Raw genomic sequence first — 19,854 nt, forward strand, 5'->3', positions numbered from 1 at the left:
AATCCCTCGTACTAATTCTTGAGATGAGATTTTAGATATTATTTTCATGCTTGCATGGCCTAATCTCCTATGCCAAAGCCAAGCATCATCATTTACGGCGGAGAAACATATTTCATTACTTAGTTCATTAAGATTGATGGTATAGACATTATTTTGTTTTAAAGCAATCATAGTCATGTTATGATTTCGTTTTTCAATAATGCACATATTTGATTCAAATCTAGCGATATAACCTTTATCGCATAATTGACTAATGCTCAACAAATTATGTTTCAATCCATCAACTAGTAACACATCATCAATAGAAAAACTTGATTTGTTACCTATGGTTCCCTTGCCAATGATTTTGCCTTTGTTGTTGTCTCCGAAGGTGACATAGCCTTCGTCCATGCTAGTGAGCTTGGAGAATTGGGATGGATCTCCGGTCATATGCCTTGAGCATCCACTATCAAGATACCATCTCTTGCTCCTAGCATGTGATGGTGTATGTTTCTACAAGAAGGAATTATTTTTAGGTACCCATTTACTTTTAGGTGCCTCAAAAACTAACCTAACTTGTTTATCATGTTGCATAGACTTGATCATGGTTCCTTTAGGAACCCAAATCAATTTGTTCGGACTAATTTTCTTGAATGGACATTGGTAAGTTATATGTCCATATTTGCAACAAAAGTTGCAATTGCTTTGGTGTTGAACATGTAAGATAGGACCTTTAATGAAGGTGGTTGGATTTTGGTGAGTACTTCTCACAAATCCGATTCCACTCCTTTTAGGAACGTGACCCTTATTTGTAAGGATCATGTTTAAGGACTTGCTACCGATCTCGAATTTATTCAAGGTGTCCTTAAGCACTAAGTTCTCATTTTGGAGAGTTTCTAGATCATGGCATTTAGCACATGGAGCTAGACTATCATGATATTCAGTTTTTAATTTATCAAAATCACAAGTAAGACTATCATGCTCCTTTTTTAGCAATTTGTATTTTCTACTAATTGTCTTACATTCATCAAATAACTCATGGAAGGCATTTAATAATTCATGATAAGATAAATCTGCATTAATTAAATCCGTTACCTCTTCTTCGAAGGTCATTAGGGCGTAATGAGCAACTTGCTCGGTGTTGGACTCCTCTTCTTCGGACGTGCTTGAATCATCCCATGTTGCCTTGAGCGCCTTCTTCTTTGATGCTTTCTTTTTGGCTTGTGGACAATCGTTCTTGTAGTGTCCCGGTTTCTTGCACTTATAGCAAATTACTTGGTCCTTCTTGTATTCGAATTTATTTTTTGTATTATTTTTAAATTTATTCTTTCTTAAATATTTTTTAAATTTTTGAGTCAAAAGTGCAATGTCATTGTCACTGTCCTCATCACTTGATGTTCCTTTCAAGTGGTCTTCTTGTGATGTGAGTGCCATATCCTTCCTGTTCTTTGGAAGGGAGTTCTCGAGCTCGTCATGAGCTTGACATGTCATTTCGTAGGTCATTAAAGACCCAATGAGTTCTTCAAGAGGGAATGTTTTAAGGTCTTTGGCCTCTTGAATGACCATAACTTTTGGATCCCAACTTTTTAGGAGAGATCTTAAGATTTTAGTTACTAGTTCAAAGTTAGTAAAACCTTTACCAAAAGCTTTGAGTCCATTGATGACATCCGTGAACCGGGTGTACATGTCTCCGATGGACTCACTTGGTTTCATTCGAAAAAGTTCGTAAGAGTGCACAAGGATGTTGATTTTGGACTCTTTCACTCGGCTAGTGCCTTCATGAGTGACTTCAAGAGTTCTCTAAATATCAAAAGCCGAATCACAAATTGAAACGCGATTAAATTCATTTTTATCTAGTGCACAAAACAAGGCATTCATAGCCTTTGCATTTAAAGTAAAAACCTTTTTTTCTGATTCATTCCATTCGCTCATCGGAAGAGAAGATTTTTGAAATCCATTCTCGACAATAGACCAAAGCTCAAAGTCCATAGAAATGAGGAAGATCCTCATGCGAGTCTTCCAATATGTGTAATCCGACCCATTAAACAAAGGTGGTCGTGCAATAGAATGACCCTCTTGCATGTCGGAGTAAGCCATCTCTCTTAGGTATTAAACCAAATATGAGAGATAACCTTGCTCTGATACCAATTGTTAGGATCGGAGCGGCACTAAGAGGGGGGGGGTGAATTAGTGCAGCGGATTAAAACGTTGGTTTCGACAAATCTTTCGTACGATAAGAACGGAACTTGAAAAGCTTAACTTGAAAGCGTATTCTTAAAGTTGCGCAGCAAAGGTAATAAGGAACTAAAGCATGAAAGAAGGTTTGCAGTAATGTAAATAGCAATAACGAAATGCAAACCAGAGATCACGCCGATTTTAGAGTGGTTCGGTCAAATGACCTACATCCACTTGCGAGGCCCCTCTTCGATGAGGCTCCCACCTTTCACTAGCAAATCTCTTGAAATGGAAGGGCAAATACCCCTCTTACAACCTTTTACAAGCAGTTCAACCTCTTACAAATTTTCAGCAAGAAAGAAGGAGGAGAACTCTCTAGCAAATTGAAAACAAGAAAGGCAAAGACTCTTCTAAGACTTTTCTCTCAATCACTTGCTGCTCAAAGAGTTGTGTTCTTAGCTGAGACTTGAGGGGTATTTATAGGCCTCAAGAGGATTCAAATTTGGGCTCCAAAAAATTTGAATTCTCTTATGTTCCCGATGCTGGCGGTGCCACCGCCCAGCCAAGCGGTGCCACCGCCCAATGCTCGGGTGCTGGACGGTGCAACCGCCCAGCGCTCGGGTGCTGGACGGTGCAACCGCCCAGCCTAGGAGGTGTCACCGCCCAGCTCTCGGGTGCTGGGCGGTGCCACCGCCTGGCTCTCCGGTTCACTGGTTTGGCTTAATTTTAGCCCAAACCAAATCTGACTTTGGGCCCAGTTGGCCCCTAACCAGGATATAGGATTTGTTGAATCTCGTATTTTGATGATGAAACTACTTGATATATGTTTATGATTTAATCTGCGTTTTGAGTGACGCAGGATGCTTTGATCAGGATGAGACAATTAAAGCACGAAAATCATGTTGTGCCGGAGGAACATGTCAGAAGATTGGACGTCGGGCCGGTGGATCGGTCGACGTATCGACAGAAGGCTTCGGGCCGTGGACTCGGGCATCGGGCCAAGAAGAGCGGGTATTGTGCCAAGGATATCGGAGTTGCGGAGTCAACTGGCCGATTGGGCAATAGGCCGCAGGAGAGGACGATGCGCCGAAGAATCAAACGAAGCGTCGAGGGACCAATGACATGCCGGACAACTTGGTTAATTGCTTAGGATTAATTGTCTCGATCGAAGTTTTGTTTTAATTGTGCAGGATTAACTATGATAACGATGAAGACATAAAGCGAAACAAAGTGTCGGAGTCAAGCGCGAAGGATTTGTTGCGAGTTCGAGAGTTCGACGGAAGTCCGAAGGTTCGTCGGGAATGCTACCGGAACCAGCCAAGAAAGAGTTGGGAGCTTGCCGAAGGGTTTTTCGGAAGCTCGCCAGAAGGTTCGTTGGAAGTTCGCGGAGCTCGCCGAGAAAGATCGGAGCTTGCCGAAGAAGCTCGTTGGAACTCGCTATGATCAAATCGTGAAGTCTAGGAGCTTGCCGGGAGTCCGCAGAATGGTTTCCGAGAGTTCATCGGAAGACCGTCGGAAGTTTGCCGGAAGCTCGCCAGAAGAAGTCTTGACTTGCGGACTTTGTAATAGCTTAGAAAATGTCTTTAAAATCATAGTTAGCACGTTAATTAGGGTTAGGATTAGGTGTTAATCCTATAACCCAAGTAGGGGCCAATTAGGCTCAAGTTCGGATTGGTTTGGGCCAAGTTTGGAGCCAAACCAAGTGAGCTGAAATAGTGAAAGAGGTGCAACCGCCCCAGCAAGAGGTGCCACCGCCCAGGCTAAGTCTCCCAGCGAGACTGGGCGGTGCAACCGCTCCAGCCAGGAGGTGCAACCGCCCAGGGCTCAGTCTCCAAGCGAGACTGGGCGGTGCAACCTCCTCTGTCGAGAGGTAGCACCGCCAGAGCTCAAGTTTCGAGCTCTGGCAGGCGATGCAACCACCGAGCTCGGTCTTCGAGCTCTAGCAGAGAGCTGCAACCTCTCTGGACAGGAGATGCACCGCCTGAGCTCAGTCTTCGAGCTCTGGCAGAGTGGTGCAACCACCTCTGGCAGAGTGATGCAACCACCTCTGGCAGAAAGGGGCGATCACCTCTGGCAGAGAAGAGAAACTTCTCTGGTCAGGAGATGCACCGCCTGAGCTCGGTCTTCGAGCTCTGGCAGGAAGGTGCAACCACCCCTGACAGAGAAGGTGGAACCGTCCGAGCTCAGTCTTCGAGCTCTGCTAGGCGGTGCCACCTCTCCAGTCGAGAGGTGCAACCGCCTGAGCTCAGACTTCGAGCTCTGCCAGGCGGTGCCACCTCTCCAGTCAAGAGGTGCAACCGCCTGATCCCGGAATTCCGGGATTTGATCGTTTTGAGCTCGAAATTTGAATTGGGTTGGGGCCTATAAATACCCCACCCATTCAGCACTGAAAAGATACAGACCTACACCGAAATCTTGATCTTTTCTGTGATTCTAAGAGCTCAAAAGTGTTGTAAAGCCTTTAAGTCTCCTCCTTCTGTTCTTCAAGTTTTCAGTTGTAAAGTGAGGAGAGAAAGGTCTGTAAAGGTTGTCTCCTGAGCCTGTTAAAAGGAGAGAAACTGTAAAAGGGCAGTTTGGCCTTCGCCCATTGAAGGAAGGCCCCTAGTTGACGTCGGCAACCTCGTCGGTGGAGGAAGCCAAAAGTGGAGTAGGTCAAGGCTGACCGAACCACTCTAAATCTCTGGTTTGCGTTTATTTTTGAGCACTTTATCATTACTGCAAACCTCCTCCATTACTACTGCTCTCTGCACTCTCACGAACAAGTTCTAAGTGCTGTTCTTCTGAATCTGCATTCAGACGTAAATTCGTATTTTCGTACATTACAGTTTACGTTTACGTTTGATTCTGCAGAACTGTCTTCCGTGCTTTTACGAAAGAGTTTCTTTGCAGTTTACACTTACATTTTGATCCTATTGATAACTGCAAACTGTCCTCTACAATTTTACGAACGAGTTTCAACATTTAGACGTAAAACTGCATTTAGACGTAAATCGGCTTTCCTCTCACAATCATCAGTTCTCAGTTCACGTTTACGTCTTGATTTCAACTGCATACTGCCTTCTGCGAGTATACAAACGAGTTTCAAAGTTTAGACGTAAATCTGCGTTTAGACGTAAATCTGCGTTTAGACGTAAAACTACGTTTAGACGTAAATCTGAGTTTAGACGTAAACTGCGCTTAGACGCAAAACTGCGCTTAGACGCAAACTGTGTTTAGACGCAAACTGCGCTTAGACGCAAACTGCGCTTAGACGCAAACTGTGTTTAGACGCAAACTGCGCTTAGACGCAATCTGCGCTTAGACGCAAACTGCACTTAGATACAAACTGAGAATTAGCTTTTGCATCATAATAGCTTTTATTGAACGAACGCAGCTTTTGGTTTTTAATCGCTGTAAGATTTCCGCTGCACTAATTCACCCCCCCCCCCTCTTAGTGCTCTCGATCCTAACAATTGGTATCAGAGCGGGGTATCTCTCATTTCGGATTTACACCCGAGAGAAATGGCTCTTCAAGAGGGCTTTTCGGTCTTTCGTCCACCGTTCTTTAACGGATTGGACTACACTTACTGGAAAACTCGAATGAGAGTTTTCTTGATTTCTCTAAATCTGGATTTATGGAATATCGTTGAAAATGGTTTTCAACTTCCCTCTAAACCGACGAACGAATGGTCGGATTTAGAGAAGAAGTATTTTTCTTTAAACGCAAAGGCTATGAATGCCTTATTTTGCGCTTTGGACAAAAATGAGTTCAATCGGGTTTCTTTGTGCGAAACGGCTTTCGATATTTGGCGCACTCTTGAAATCACGCATGAGGGAACTAGTAGAGTCAAAGACTCGAAAGTTAATATTTTACTGCATGATTTCGAGCTTTTTCATATGAAACCAAGCGAAACCATTGTTGACATGTACACCCGTTTTACGGATGTCGTCAATGGTTTAAATTCACTTGGTAAAAGCTTTTCGGATTTTGAACTCGTTAACAAAGTTTTGCGCTCACTTTCTAAAACTTGGGATTCAAAAGTAACTGCTATTCAAGAATCGAAAAACTTGAACCAATTTCCACTTGAAGAACTAATTGGTTCATTGATCACATATGAAATGACGTGCAATGCACGTGAAGAACTTGAGAACCACCTTCCAAAGAACAGGAAGGATTTGGAACTCTGGACAAATGAATGCCACTTGAGCGATGACTCAAGTGATGAGGACAATGATGAACAAAACAACCTTCCAAAGAACAGGAAGGATTTGGGACATAGAACATTTGAAGACCACTCGAGCATAAGCTCAAGTGATGGTGAACTTAAACTACAAATGAAACGAAAATTAAAAAGCAAAAAGAATCAAACTACTTGCTTTAAACGCAAGAAGAAGAACAAAAATTGGGATGAATCGAGCTCCTCCGAAGAAGAGAAAGTCAACAAAAGCAAGGCGGCAAACTACGCCTTAACAGCCTACAATGATGAGGTAATCGAAATCCCCCTAATTTATTTTGAAATTACTTGATGCTTTCATGATGTATTTTTCTCTTTTAGTTTAGAATTAATTTTCTTAAAAATTACATGTTTAAAAAAAAAAGGGGAAAAATTATTATGATCATACTAAGTAATTTCGAAAATGATAATATTGCATATTTTATGATAAACAAATAAAATGATCTTGATTGAAAATATGAAATCATGGTTAAGAAGTAATAATGTGCATTACATTAATTTCCATTGTTATTTCTCGATTTTGATTAAAGATCATGTTTGATTTGAAGAAATGCATAATGATGAAATTAAATATTTCGATTGACAATTTCATGCATGAGATATACATGATGATTTTTGTGATTGATGGTTTTATGATGAAATTCATTTTACGATCCTAAACGTTGATGCATGTTTTCATTTGACATAAATGAAAAGGCATGCTAACATGAAATCGATCACTTAAGATGAAACACTTAAAAAAGGGGAGAAATATATGAATTGATGCTATAAACACTATGCTATGATTATCCCATGCTTGCATCACCAAGAAATATATGATTGCTATCATTGCTATATGCCCTGTATCAAGATATCAAACAAAATCTTGCTTCACAGTTTTACGCATTGATATCTTACCACATGATGAAATGCTACAATTGATGAACACTTGAAATGTAATCCTCTATCTTATTGATTTTTCAATAAATCTATGCTTGTCATACATGAATTTATTGAATGTAATTTTGAGGATGATTTCAGATTTGACAAATGCTTGATTCGTATTTACGATATAAGATACACTTTAAATATGAATCATGCATCAATCATGTTAAATGCTTCAATCATTTTCTATCTCTAGAGTTCTCGATTTTGATGAAATACAAGTGATAAATTCATTTATGATATCTTGTAAATCACTTGAATTATGAATGAGTTTTTTTTTTTTTTTATGATGCGTTAAAAGAATCACTTAAAAAGAAAATGCTTTTCCCATCTGATCGAGATTAATGATTTCATGATATTTTGTGAATCTCGAAATTAATTTTAATGACTTGATTATGAATTTCAAGTTAATGATTTGATTTGAATCATAATCTTGATCTTGCAAAATTGAAGTCACAAATAATATCCTGTGGTATTCATGAATTGATACTCACAATATGAAAGCATTGATATTCATGACTTGAATTGGATTGAAACATTGTATGCTTAAATTAATCATTCTCCTATGTTTCAAAAATTCCTTAAATGCCTTATGTGATGATTGAAAACTAACTTGCTTTATGATGAATCACGAATCATAACTTGATCTATGATGCCTTGAAATGATTAAAATATTTAATACTTTTATGCTCTACCCCCTACTTTCTTCTTGTTTTCAATGATAAAATGGGGAGAAGTTTTGATCATGCATGGTAGGATATAATTTGACAAAATTGATACCATCATGATATGAAACATTTATGATGTGCAATTATGCATGCAATACTTGCTTTCTAATTATGATGTGATGTATTGCATATGATGTAAATCATGATCTAAAATGCTATGAGTGCCAAGTTACACAGTTTGAGAAGAAATTGCTATATTGAAACATTAATGTAATTATGAATGGTGATATGATATCATGCATGTAATACTTCAACTTATGATAATGATGCATGCAATGATAAAATATTCATGATGAAAAATTGTCTTGACATTCATAACTTGATTATTCATCCTTTGTCATGATTTTGAAATCGTTGTAAAAGGAAAAAAGAAGTACAAAACTGTATTCTCTCTTCCTTTTTTACAATGACAAAGGGGGAGATAGCTAGCTTGTACAAGTCAAGAAGATGCAAAAACTTGACTGCTTGCTTGCCTATCTTAAGTAGCAAAGATTGCTAACTTGCTCATTTCAAGAAGAAAAATTGTCTTCTTGAACATCACTATCTTGAATATCTTAGTTGAAGCAAAACTTGCAATTTGCACATTGCAATAGGAAGCAAGAATCATGAGCTTACACAAGAAAGCTATCTTGTATTTGCTTTCGAAATTTTTGCTAGCTTATATATTGTGAAATTTGTATATCGTAAAAATTGCTAGCTTGCTGGTCTAAAGAGAAGCAAAAAGTTGCTATCTCAAAAGAGGCAAAAATGCTAACTTGCGCATCTAGCAAAGTGAGCAAAATTTTCAAGAAGCAAGAGTTGCCTTCTTGAACATCTCTAATTTGCTAGCTTACATGATGTAGAACTTGCTATCTTATATGCTATAAAACTTGCATATCTAAAACTTGATAGCATGAATGTTCTAAGCATGATGAAATACTTGCTAAATCTTCTAGCTCCAAAGATTGCATTATGATAAAACTTGATACTATGTTTTTCATGCAATGAATTGAACCAATATCACAAACACTTGATTGTGGTACTTCTCCTTTTTGTTGATGACAAAGGGGGAGAAGTATGTTGATGACATGACATGTGATGCATAAGTTTATGCATATGTTCATGTTGACGTGTTGCAAGTATTCATGATGAATATTGCAATGACTTGAATTCAGTTTAAATTCAAGGTTCTATCAATATGGCATATTGATAGGGGGAGTTTGTTTAAACTCCGGGAGTTAAGTTTAACTCCGTCATCAAGTGGTTGTCATCATCAAAAAGGGGGAGATTGTTGAATCTCGTATTTTGATGATGAAACTACTTGATATATGTTTATGATTTAATCTGCGTTTTGAGTGACGCAGGATGCTTTGATCAGGATGAGACAATTAAAGCACGAAAATCATGTTGTGCCGGAGGAACATGTCAGAAGATTGGACGTCGGGCCGGTGGATCGGTCGACGTATCGACAGAAGGCTTCGGGCCGTGGACTCGGGCATCGGGCCAAGAAGAGCGGGTATTGTGCCAAGGATATCGGAGTTGCGGAGTCAACTGGCCGATTGGGCAATAGGCCGCAGGAGAGGACGATGCGCCGAAGAATCAAACGAAGCGTCGAGGGACCAATGACATGCCGGACAACTTGGTTAATTGCTTAGGATTAATTGTCTCGATCGAAGTTTTGTTTTAATTGTGCAGGATTAACTATGATAACGATGAAGACATAAAGCGAAACAAAGTGTCGGAGTCAAGCGCGAAGGATTTGTTGCGAGTTCGAGAGTTCGACGGAAGTCCGAAGGTTCGTCGGGAATGCTACCGGAACCAGCCAAGAAAGAGTTGGGAGCTTGCCGAAGGGTTTTTCGGAAGCTCGCCAGAAGGTTCGTTGGAAGTTCGCGGAGCTCGCCGAGAAAGATCGGAGCTTGCCGAAGAAGCTCGTTGGAACTCGCTATGATCAAATCGTGAAGTCTAGGAGCTTGCCGGGAGTCCGCAGAATGGTTTCCGAGAGTTCATCGGAAGACCGTCGGAAGTTTGCCGGAAGCTCGCCAGAAGAAGTCTTGACTTGCGGACTTTGTAATAGCTTAGAAAATGTCTTTAAAATCATAGTTAGCACGTTAATTAGGGTTAGGATTAGGTGTTAATCCTATAACCCAAGTAGGGGCCAATTAGGCTCAAGTTCGGATTGGTTTGGGCCAAGTTTGGAGCCAAACCAAGTGAGCTGAAATAGTGAAAGAGGTGCAACCGCCCCAGCAAGAGGTGCCACCGCCCAGGCTAAGTCTCCCAGCGAGACTGGGCGGTGCAACCGCTCCAGCCAGGAGGTGCAACCGCCCAGGGCTCAGTCTCCAAGCGAGACTGGGCGGTGCAACCTCCTCTGTCGAGAGGTAGCACCGCCAGAGCTCAAGTTTCGAGCTCTGGCAGGCGATGCAACCACCGAGCTTTGGCGATGATACCAAAGTATGTTGATGACATGACATGTGATGCATAAGTTTATGCATATGTTCATGTTGACGTGTTGCAAGTATTCATGATGAATATTGCAATGACTTGAATTCAGTTTAAATTCAAGGTTCTATCAATATGGCATATTGATAGGGGGAGTTTGTTTAAACTCCGGGAGTTAAGTTTAACTCCGTCATCAAGTGGTTGTCATCATCAAAAAGGGGGAGATTGTTGAATCTCGTATTTTGATGATGAAACTACTTGATATATGTTTATGATTTAATCTGCGTTTTGAGTGACGCAGGATGCTTTGATCAGGATGAGACAATTAAAGCACGAAAATCATGTTGTGCCGGAGGAACATGTCAGAAGATTGGACGTCGGGCCGGTGGATCGGTCGACGTATCGACAGAAGGCTTCGGGCCGTGGACTCGGGCATCGGGCCAAGAAGAGCGGGTATTGTGCCAAGGATATCGGAGTTGCGGAGTCAACTGGCCGATTGGGCAATAGGCCGCAGGAGAGGACGATGCGCCGAAGAATCAAACGAAGCGTCGAGGGACCAATGACATGCCGGACAACTTGGTTAATTGCTTAGGATTAATTGTCTCGATCGAAGTTTTGTTTTAATTGTGCAGGATTAACTATGATAACGATGAAGACATAAAGCGAAACAAAGTGTCGGAGTCAAGCGCGAAGGATTTGTTGCGAGTTCGAGAGTTCGACGGAAGTCCGAAGGTTCGTCGGGAATGCTACCGGAACCAGCCAAGAAAGAGTTGGGAGCTTGCCGAAGGGTTTTTCGGAAGCTCGCCAGAAGGTTCGTTGGAAGTTCGCGGAGCTCGCCGAGAAAGATCGGAGCTTGCCGAAGAAGCTCGTTGGAACTCGCTATGATCAAATCGTGAAGTCTAGGAGCTTGCCGGGAGTCCGCAGAATGGTTTCCGAGAGTTCATCGGAAGACCGTCGGAAGTTTGCCGGAAGCTCGCCAGAAGAAGTCTTGACTTGCGGACTTTGTAATAGCTTAGAAAATGTCTTTAAAATCATAGTTAGCACGTTAATTAGGGTTAGGATTAGGTGTTAATCCTATAACCCAAGTAGGGGCCAATTAGGCTCAAGTTCGGATTGGTTTGGGCCAAGTTTGGAGCCAAACCAAGTGAGCTGAAATAGTGAAAGAGGTGCAACCGCCCCAGCAAGAGGTGCCACCGCCCAGGCTAAGTCTCCCAGCGAGACTGGGCGGTGCAACCGCTCCAGCCAGGAGGTGCAACCGCCCAGGGCTCAGTCTCCAAGCGAGACTGGGCGGTGCAACCTCCTCTGTCGAGAGGTAGCACCGCCAGAGCTCAAGTTTCGAGCTCTGGCAGGCGATGCAACCACCGAGCTCGGTCTTCGAGCTCTAGCAGAGAGCTGCAACCTCTCTGGACAGGAGATGCACCGCCTGAGCTCAGTCTTCGAGCTCTGGCAGAGTGGTGCAACCACCTCTGGCAGAGTGATGCAACCACCTCTGGCAGAAAGGGGCGATCACCTCTGGCAGAGAAGAGAAACTTCTCTGGTCAGGAGATGCACCGCCTGAGCTCGGTCTTCGAGCTCTGGCAGGAAGGTGCAACCACCCCTGACAGAGAAGGTGGAACCGTCCGAGCTCAGTCTTCGAGCTCTGCTAGGCGGTGCCACCTCTCCAGTCGAGAGGTGCAACCGCCTGAGCTCAGACTTCGAGCTCTGCCAGGCGGTGCCACCTCTCCAGTCAAGAGGTGCAACCGCCTGATCCCGGAATTCCGGGATTTGATCGTTTTGAGCTCGAAATTTGAATTGGGTTGGGGCCTATAAATACCCCACCCATTCAGCACTGAAAAGATACAGACCTACACCGAAATCTTGATCTTTTCTGTGATTCTAAGAGCTCAAAAGTGTTGTAAAGCCTTTAAGTCTCCTCCTTCTGTTCTTCAAGTTTTCAGTTGTAAAGTGAGGAGAGAAAGGTCTGTAAAGGTTGTCTCCTGAGCCTGTTAAAAGGAGAGAAACTGTAAAAGGGCAGTTTGGCCTTCGCCCATTGAAGGAAGGCCCCTAGTTGACGTCGGCAACCTCGTCGGTGGAGGAAGCCAAAAGTGGAGTAGGTCAAGGCTGACCGAACCACTCTAAATCTCTGGTTTGCGTTTATTTTTGAGCACTTTATCATTACTGCAAACCTCCTCCATTACTACTGCTCTCTGCACTCTCACGAACAAGTTCTAAGTGCTGTTCTTCTGAATCTGCATTCAGACGTAAATTCGTATTTTCGTACATTACAGTTTACGTTTACGTTTGATTCTGCAGAACTGTCTTCCGTGCTTTTACGAAAGAGTTTCTTTGCAGTTTACACTTACATTTTGATCCTATTGATAACTGCAAACTGTCCTCTACAATTTTACGAACGAGTTTCAACATTTAGACGTAAAACTGCATTTAGACGTAAATCGGCTTTCCTCTCACAATCATCAGTTCTCAGTTCACGTTTACGTCTTGATTTCAACTACATACTGCCTTCTGCGAGTATACAAACGAGTTTCAAAGTTTAGACGTAAATCTGCGTTTAGACGTAAATCTGCGTTTAGACGTAAAACTACGTTTAGACGTAAATCTGAGTTTAGACGTAAACTGCGCTTAGACGCAAAACTGCGCTTAGACGCAAACTGTGTTTAGACGCAAACTGCGCTTAGACGCAAACTGCGCTTAGACGCAAACTGTGTTTAGACGCAAACTGCGCTTAGACGCAATCTGCGCTTAGACGCAAACTGCACTTAGATACAAACTGAGAATTAGCTTTTGCATCATAATAGCTTTTATTGAACGAACGCAGCTTTTGGTTTTTAATCGCTGTAAGATTTCCGCTGCACTAATTCACCCCCCCCCCTCTTAGTGCTCTCGATCCTAACAGGATTATCTCTTAATCCTAATCCTAATTACAAGTGAACTACATAACAAAACACATCCTAAGCAAGTTTTCAACCGCGAACGTCGAGTCTTATTCCGGCGAGCTTTCCGACGAACTTCTTCCGACGGACTCCCATCAAGCTCCCGAACTTGTGATGACTTTAACGAGTAGCCGAGCCTTCTCGGTGATCTCCGTGAACCTCCGACAATCTCTTCGGCAAACTTCCGAAAATTCCGACAGGTTCCCGATTTCTTCTCGGTTGGTTCCGGTAGCATCTCCGATGATTCTTCGGACTCTTAAACGTCCATCGAACTTGACTCCGGTATCCTTGCTTTATGTTTTCTGGTTATCGTAGTTAATCCTGCACACTTAACTCAATAATATGGATTAGATCAATTAACCCACCAATTGATTATATCATCAAAATCCGAGATTCAACATCGAACTCTCAACGAAATCACGTTCTTGACTCTGGGACTTTATTTTGCTTTATGCCTTGCTATCATAGTTAATCCTACACATGTAAAAATACACTTTAATCTAGACAATTATTACTAAGCATGAATCATATTGTCCGGCATGTCATTGGTCCATCGACGCTTCGTCCGATTCATCGACGCTTCGTCCGATTCATCGACGCTTCGTCCGATTCTTCGACGCATCATCCTCTCTTGCGGCATATTGCTTAATCGATCAATTGACCTCTATAACTCCGATATCTTTGGTGCAATTTCCACTCTTCTTAGCCTAATGCTCGAATCCATGGCCTGAAGTATTTTGTCGATACATCATTCAATCTTCCGACTAGACGTCCAATCTTCTGATATGTTCCACCGGCCCAACATGATTCTTCCTGCTTTAATTGTCTCATCCTGATCGAAGCATCCTACATCACTCAAAACGTAGTTTAATTCAATTGGTTTTATCATCAAAATCTGAGATTTAATAATCTCCCCCTTTTTGATGATGATAACTAATTGATGATGGAGTTAACCTTAACTCCCCATATCAATATGCCAAATTAATAGAACCTTGAATTCAAGCTGAATTCAAGTCATTACAAATTTCATCATGAATATTTGCAACACGTCATCATACATAACATGATTATACTTCTCCCCCTTTTTCAGCAACAAAAAAGAGAAGTTCCAACTACAAGTGTTTGAGATATAAGTTCGAATTATTGTATAAAAAAAAATAATATCAAGTTTTATCATCATGCAATTGTATAAACTAGAAAATTTAGCTAGTGTTACATCATGTAAGCTATCAAGTTTTATATATGCAAGGTAGTAAGATAGCAAGTTTACAACATATAAGCTAGCAAAAATTTTGAAAGCAAATGCAAGATAGCTTTTTGTTAAAGTGTGTAAGCTAGTGATTCTTGCTTTCTATTGCAATGTGCAAGTTGCAAGTTTTGCTTCTTGAGATAGGTAAGATAGTGATGTTCAAGATAGCAAGCTCTTTCTTCTCTTTTGAGAAGTGTCATTTTTGCTTCCTTTGCAAAGTGCAAGCTAGCAAAATTTTATATTATTTTACAACATGCAAGCTAACAAGTTTTGCATTATGCAAGCTAGTGAGTTTTTTGTAAACATTTTACACCTTTTGATATATGCAAGATAGCATGTTTTTGCATCTTCTTGATTTGTGCAAGCTAGTTATCTCCCCCTTTGTCATTGTAAAAAAGAAGGGCAGAATACAATTGTGTATCTCTTTTTTCCATTACAAGAATTTTCAAATCATGACAAAGGATAAATAACAAAGATGAAAAATCAAGTTATGAATGTCAAAATAATTTTTCATCATAAATATTTCGTTATTGTATGCATCATTATCATAAGTTGAAGTATTGCATGCATAATATCAAATCATCATTCATAATTACATCAATGTTTCAATCATTATTTCAAATTGTTTGTGCATCATTATAGTTTCAATTTACAGCATGCACAATTTAAAAACTTTATATATCATCTTTACTCTATGCATGATACTAAAAATAAATCAATCATCATATCATACATGATACTCATAAGCTAACAAATTTATATCATTTTAGAGCATCAAAATAATATCATGAGTATTTCATGCATTTATCTCATCAATGTTTCAATCATTATTTCAATCATCAAAATGAAAGATCAAGTCTAAAATTCAAGAAATCAAGAGAAACCATGATCCATTTTAACAAATCTCCTCTTAAATAATTAACGAAAAGAACTCTTAGGAGATCATGATATAGATAAAATTCATTTAATCTTGTAGGAGAACAAGACCTCAATTCATGCATATAAAATATTATGATTCACATAGAAAATCTCTTCTTTAGTAAAATACCAAGAAAAATCGTAAGAGTACAAAGAAGAGATCTTGATTAAAAAAAAATATCTCAAGTAATTCCAATAAACTAAGATCATAATTTTGATAAAAACATATTCAAATTCAGATCGTCAAAATTATCAACATCTTTTCAAGAAAATTCAATGAAGACAACGTAAATAGATTCTCATGAGAACTCGATTCATGTATAATGTCTCAATTTTTCATGAATGTCATAAGACATGATTTATTTCAACAAATCTCTTCTTATATAAGTGGATAAAAGAAACATAGGAGATCTTGATTCGTGCATAAGAAATCTCAAGTTATAAATTTTAAAAAATCAAGATAAAGCTAATTTAAATTCAAATTATCAAATCAAGATCATTTTCAAGAGATTACATAAGATGGATTCATCACTAAGAATCACTTGTTGAAAAATCGAAGAGCTTTAGAGGTATATTTAAGAAAAATATGCATTTCCCCTTTTTGTTTTAATCTAAGTGATTTAATTTCATATAAGCATGCCTTTGTCTTTTTATGCAAAACAAAAATATGCATCAACATTTAAAGCTGAAAAAGAACTTTCATAACAGCAAAGATCGATAATCTATAAATCACCCAAAAATCATTATTACTTCAAATCATCATATATAATTTTGAAATATAAACTCATTAAGCATGATATCAAATCATTACTTCAAATCAAACATGATTTCATGAATCATAGATCATCTTCAATCAAAATTAAGAAACAATATGATTAATGAACATAATACACATTAATGCTTCTTAAAAACATACATAGGATTATCATTAGATTTAAGTCTAACATATTTGTTCATTTATCATAAAGCATACAATTTTCATGATCATTTTAAAAATTACTAGAAAGATATGCATGATCCCCATTTTTTTTACATTTTCATTATATTATTAAACATGTAATTTTTAAGAAAAATAATTTTTTTAAACTAAAATAACTCATGAAAAGCATTATGTAATTTCAAAATAAGGTAAAGGGGTTTTGGTTACCTCATTGTAGAAAGTCGTTAAGGTGTAGTTTGCCACCTCACCTTTGTTGATTTTCTTCTTGTCTTCGGATGAGCTCAATTCGTACAAAGTCACCTTCTTCTTTTCAAGTTTATTTTTAATTTTTGATTCTTGTTTTAAAAATTGTATAAGGAGTTCAAGTTCACCATCACTTGAGGTTATGCTCGAGTGGTCTTCAATTGTTCTAAGTCCGAAATCCTTCCTTTTCTTTAGAAGGTGGTTCTCAAGTTTTTTATGTGTATTGCACGTTATTTTATAGGTCATCAAGGACCCTATAAGTTCTTCAATTGGTAAATGGTTCAAGTTTTTTGATTCTTAAATAGCCGTTACTTTTGAATCCCAACTCTTATTAAAAGAACGTAAAATCTTGTTTATAAGTTCAAAATCCAAAAAACTTCTACCAAGTGCTTTTAAACCATTGACGACATCCATAAAATGGGTGTACATGTCAACAACGGTTTCATTTGGCTTCAATAAAAAAAGTTCAAAATCATACATTAAAAAGTTGATTTTCGAATCTTTAACTTTGCTAGTGACTTCATGTGTGATTTCGAGAGTGTGCCATATATCGAAAGTTGTTTCGCAAGTAGAAACCCGATTAAACTCAGTTTTATTTAAAGCGCAAAATAGAGCATTCATAGCTCTAACATTTAAGGAAAAAGTCTTCTTCTCCAAATCATTCCAATGGTTCATTGGAAGAGAAGACCTTCGAAAACCGCTTTCGACAATATTTCATAAGTTCAAATATAAAGAAAGCAAGAAAACTCTCATTCGAGTTTTCCAATATGTGTAGTCCATCCCATTGAACAAAGGAGGATGAATGACAGAGTGACCCTCTTGAAAGTCGAAAAGAGCTATTTCTTTTACGTGTTAAATCAAATGAGAAATACGAGGCTCTGATACCAATTAGTGCAGCGGTAAAAATTACGTCGGTTCAAAACTTTGTTGCGATTAAATCCATTTTTGATGAAAAATCATTTTGTATATGTATTAACTTTGAAAGCGCATGGAAGAGTATAGTAGATGTAAAGCAAGTAAAGTGGTTTGCAGTAAAGTAAATTACATAAGAGAAATACAAATCAGATTTTTATAGTGGTTCGGTCGTCGTGACTTACATCTACTTCGTCAATTACTCTTCCATCGAGGCCATCGGCATCCACTATCGGTTTCAATAGACAAAGAGCAACTACCCTTTTACACCTCTCTTCTTCTTTTCACAGGTTTAGGAGACAACCTTTTACAACCCTCTTTTATAACGTATCTCTCTCACACCTCCCTTAGAACTCTCTCTAAGCTTTGGGAGGAGAGAAATTAACTTTCTAAGGTTTACAACTTTAAAATCACAGGGTTTTGCTCAATATTTCTTACTTATCCATGTAGGAATATCTAGGGTATTTATAGGCCCCAAATGGATTCAAATTTGGAGCCTAAAATTCAAACTCCCAAAATTTTAGGGTATGGGTGGTACCACTATCTGCACTAGGCGGTACCACCACTTGCAGCCTGACACTAGGCGGTACCACCACCCAGACTGGCATTACCATCATCTGACACAGTCTCAGAGACTGTGCCATGACGGTTTCACCTGTTTAGTCACTGTTTAGGACTTTCTCTTAGCCCAACATAGCCCAAACTTGACCCAACTGTCCCTTAATTGGGTCGGCCCAATTCTAATCCCTATTATGTGATAAATATGAATTTTAAGACATATAATAAGCTAGTCAAAGTTCATAAGCTAGGTTTCTTCTGGTGAGCTTCCGGCGGTCTTTCAGCGAACTTTCGACGATCTCTCGGGAATGTTCCAACAAACTCCTGGCAAGCTCCTGGACTTCATGATGATCTTCTTGGTGAGTTCCAATGAGCTTCTTTGGCAAGCTCTGGGACTTCTCAGTCAATTTCGATAGAACTTCCAATGAACTCTCGAACTCCCAACAAAATCACATTCTTGACTCTGGGACTTCATTTTGCTTTATGGCTTGCTATCGTAGTTAATCCTACATATGTAAAAATACACTTCGATCTACACAATTATTACTAAGTATGAATCATGTTGTCCAGTATGTCATTAGTCCATCAACGCTTCGTCCGATTCTTCGACGCATCGTCCTCTCTTGCGGCCTATTACCCAATCGGCCAATTGACCTCTGCAACTCCAATATCCTTGGCGTAATTTTTTGCTCTTCTTAGTCTGATGCCCAAATCCATGGCTAGAAGCATTCTAATGATACGTCATCCGATCCTCCGGTTAGACGTCCAATCTTCTAACATGTTCCACCGGCCTAACATGATTCTTCTTGCTTTAATTGTCTCATCCTGACCGAAGAATCCTATGTCACTCAAAACACAAATCAATCCATAAACACTTATTAATTGGTTTTTGTTGAATCTCGTATTTTGATGACGAAACCACTTGATATATGTTTATGTTTTAATCTGCATTTTGAGTGACGTAGTATGCTTCTTGTTAGATATCGAGCCGGTGGATCGGTCGATGTATCGACAGAAGGCTTCGGGCCGTGGAGTTAGGCATCGGGCCAAGAAGAACGGGTATTGTGCCAAGGATATCGGAGTTACGGAGTCAACTGGCCGATTGGGCAATAGGCCGCAGGAGAGGACGATGCATCGAAGAATCAGATGAAGCGTCGAGGAACCAATGACATGCCGGACAACTTGGTTAATTGCTTAGGATTAATTGTCTCGATCGAAGTTTTATTTTACATGTGCAGGATTAACTACGATGGAAGTAAGACATGTAGTAGGAGTTGTGCAGGAATCAAGACTATGATCACGTTGGGAGTTTGAGAGTTCAATGGAAGTCCGGGCGGTCGTCGGAGGTTCTGCGGGAACAAATCCGAGAAGTCCAGGAGCTTGCCAAAAGAAGCTCGTCGGAACTTGCCAAGTGGATCGTAGCAAGTCCAGGAGTTTGCCGGAAGTCCACATGAGCATCATCGAGGGTACATCAGATGATCGACGAAAGTTCACCGAAAGCTCGTCGGAAGAAGCGATTGACACACCGGAGCAAGTTGCAGTAAATGTCTTAAGAAAAATCGTAGTTAGCATGATGATTAAGTTAGAAATGGGAGGTGATCCCATTAACTTAATCTTAGGGTAATTGGGCCCTTGACAGACCCAAATTGGGCCGAATGGATCAGCCCAT

This window comes from Musa acuminata, chromosome BXJ2-7, assembly GCF_036884655.1.
Source record: "Musa acuminata AAA Group cultivar baxijiao chromosome BXJ2-7, Cavendish_Baxijiao_AAA, whole genome shotgun sequence".
Lineage (NCBI taxonomy): Eukaryota > Viridiplantae > Streptophyta > Magnoliopsida > Zingiberales > Musaceae > Musa > Musa acuminata.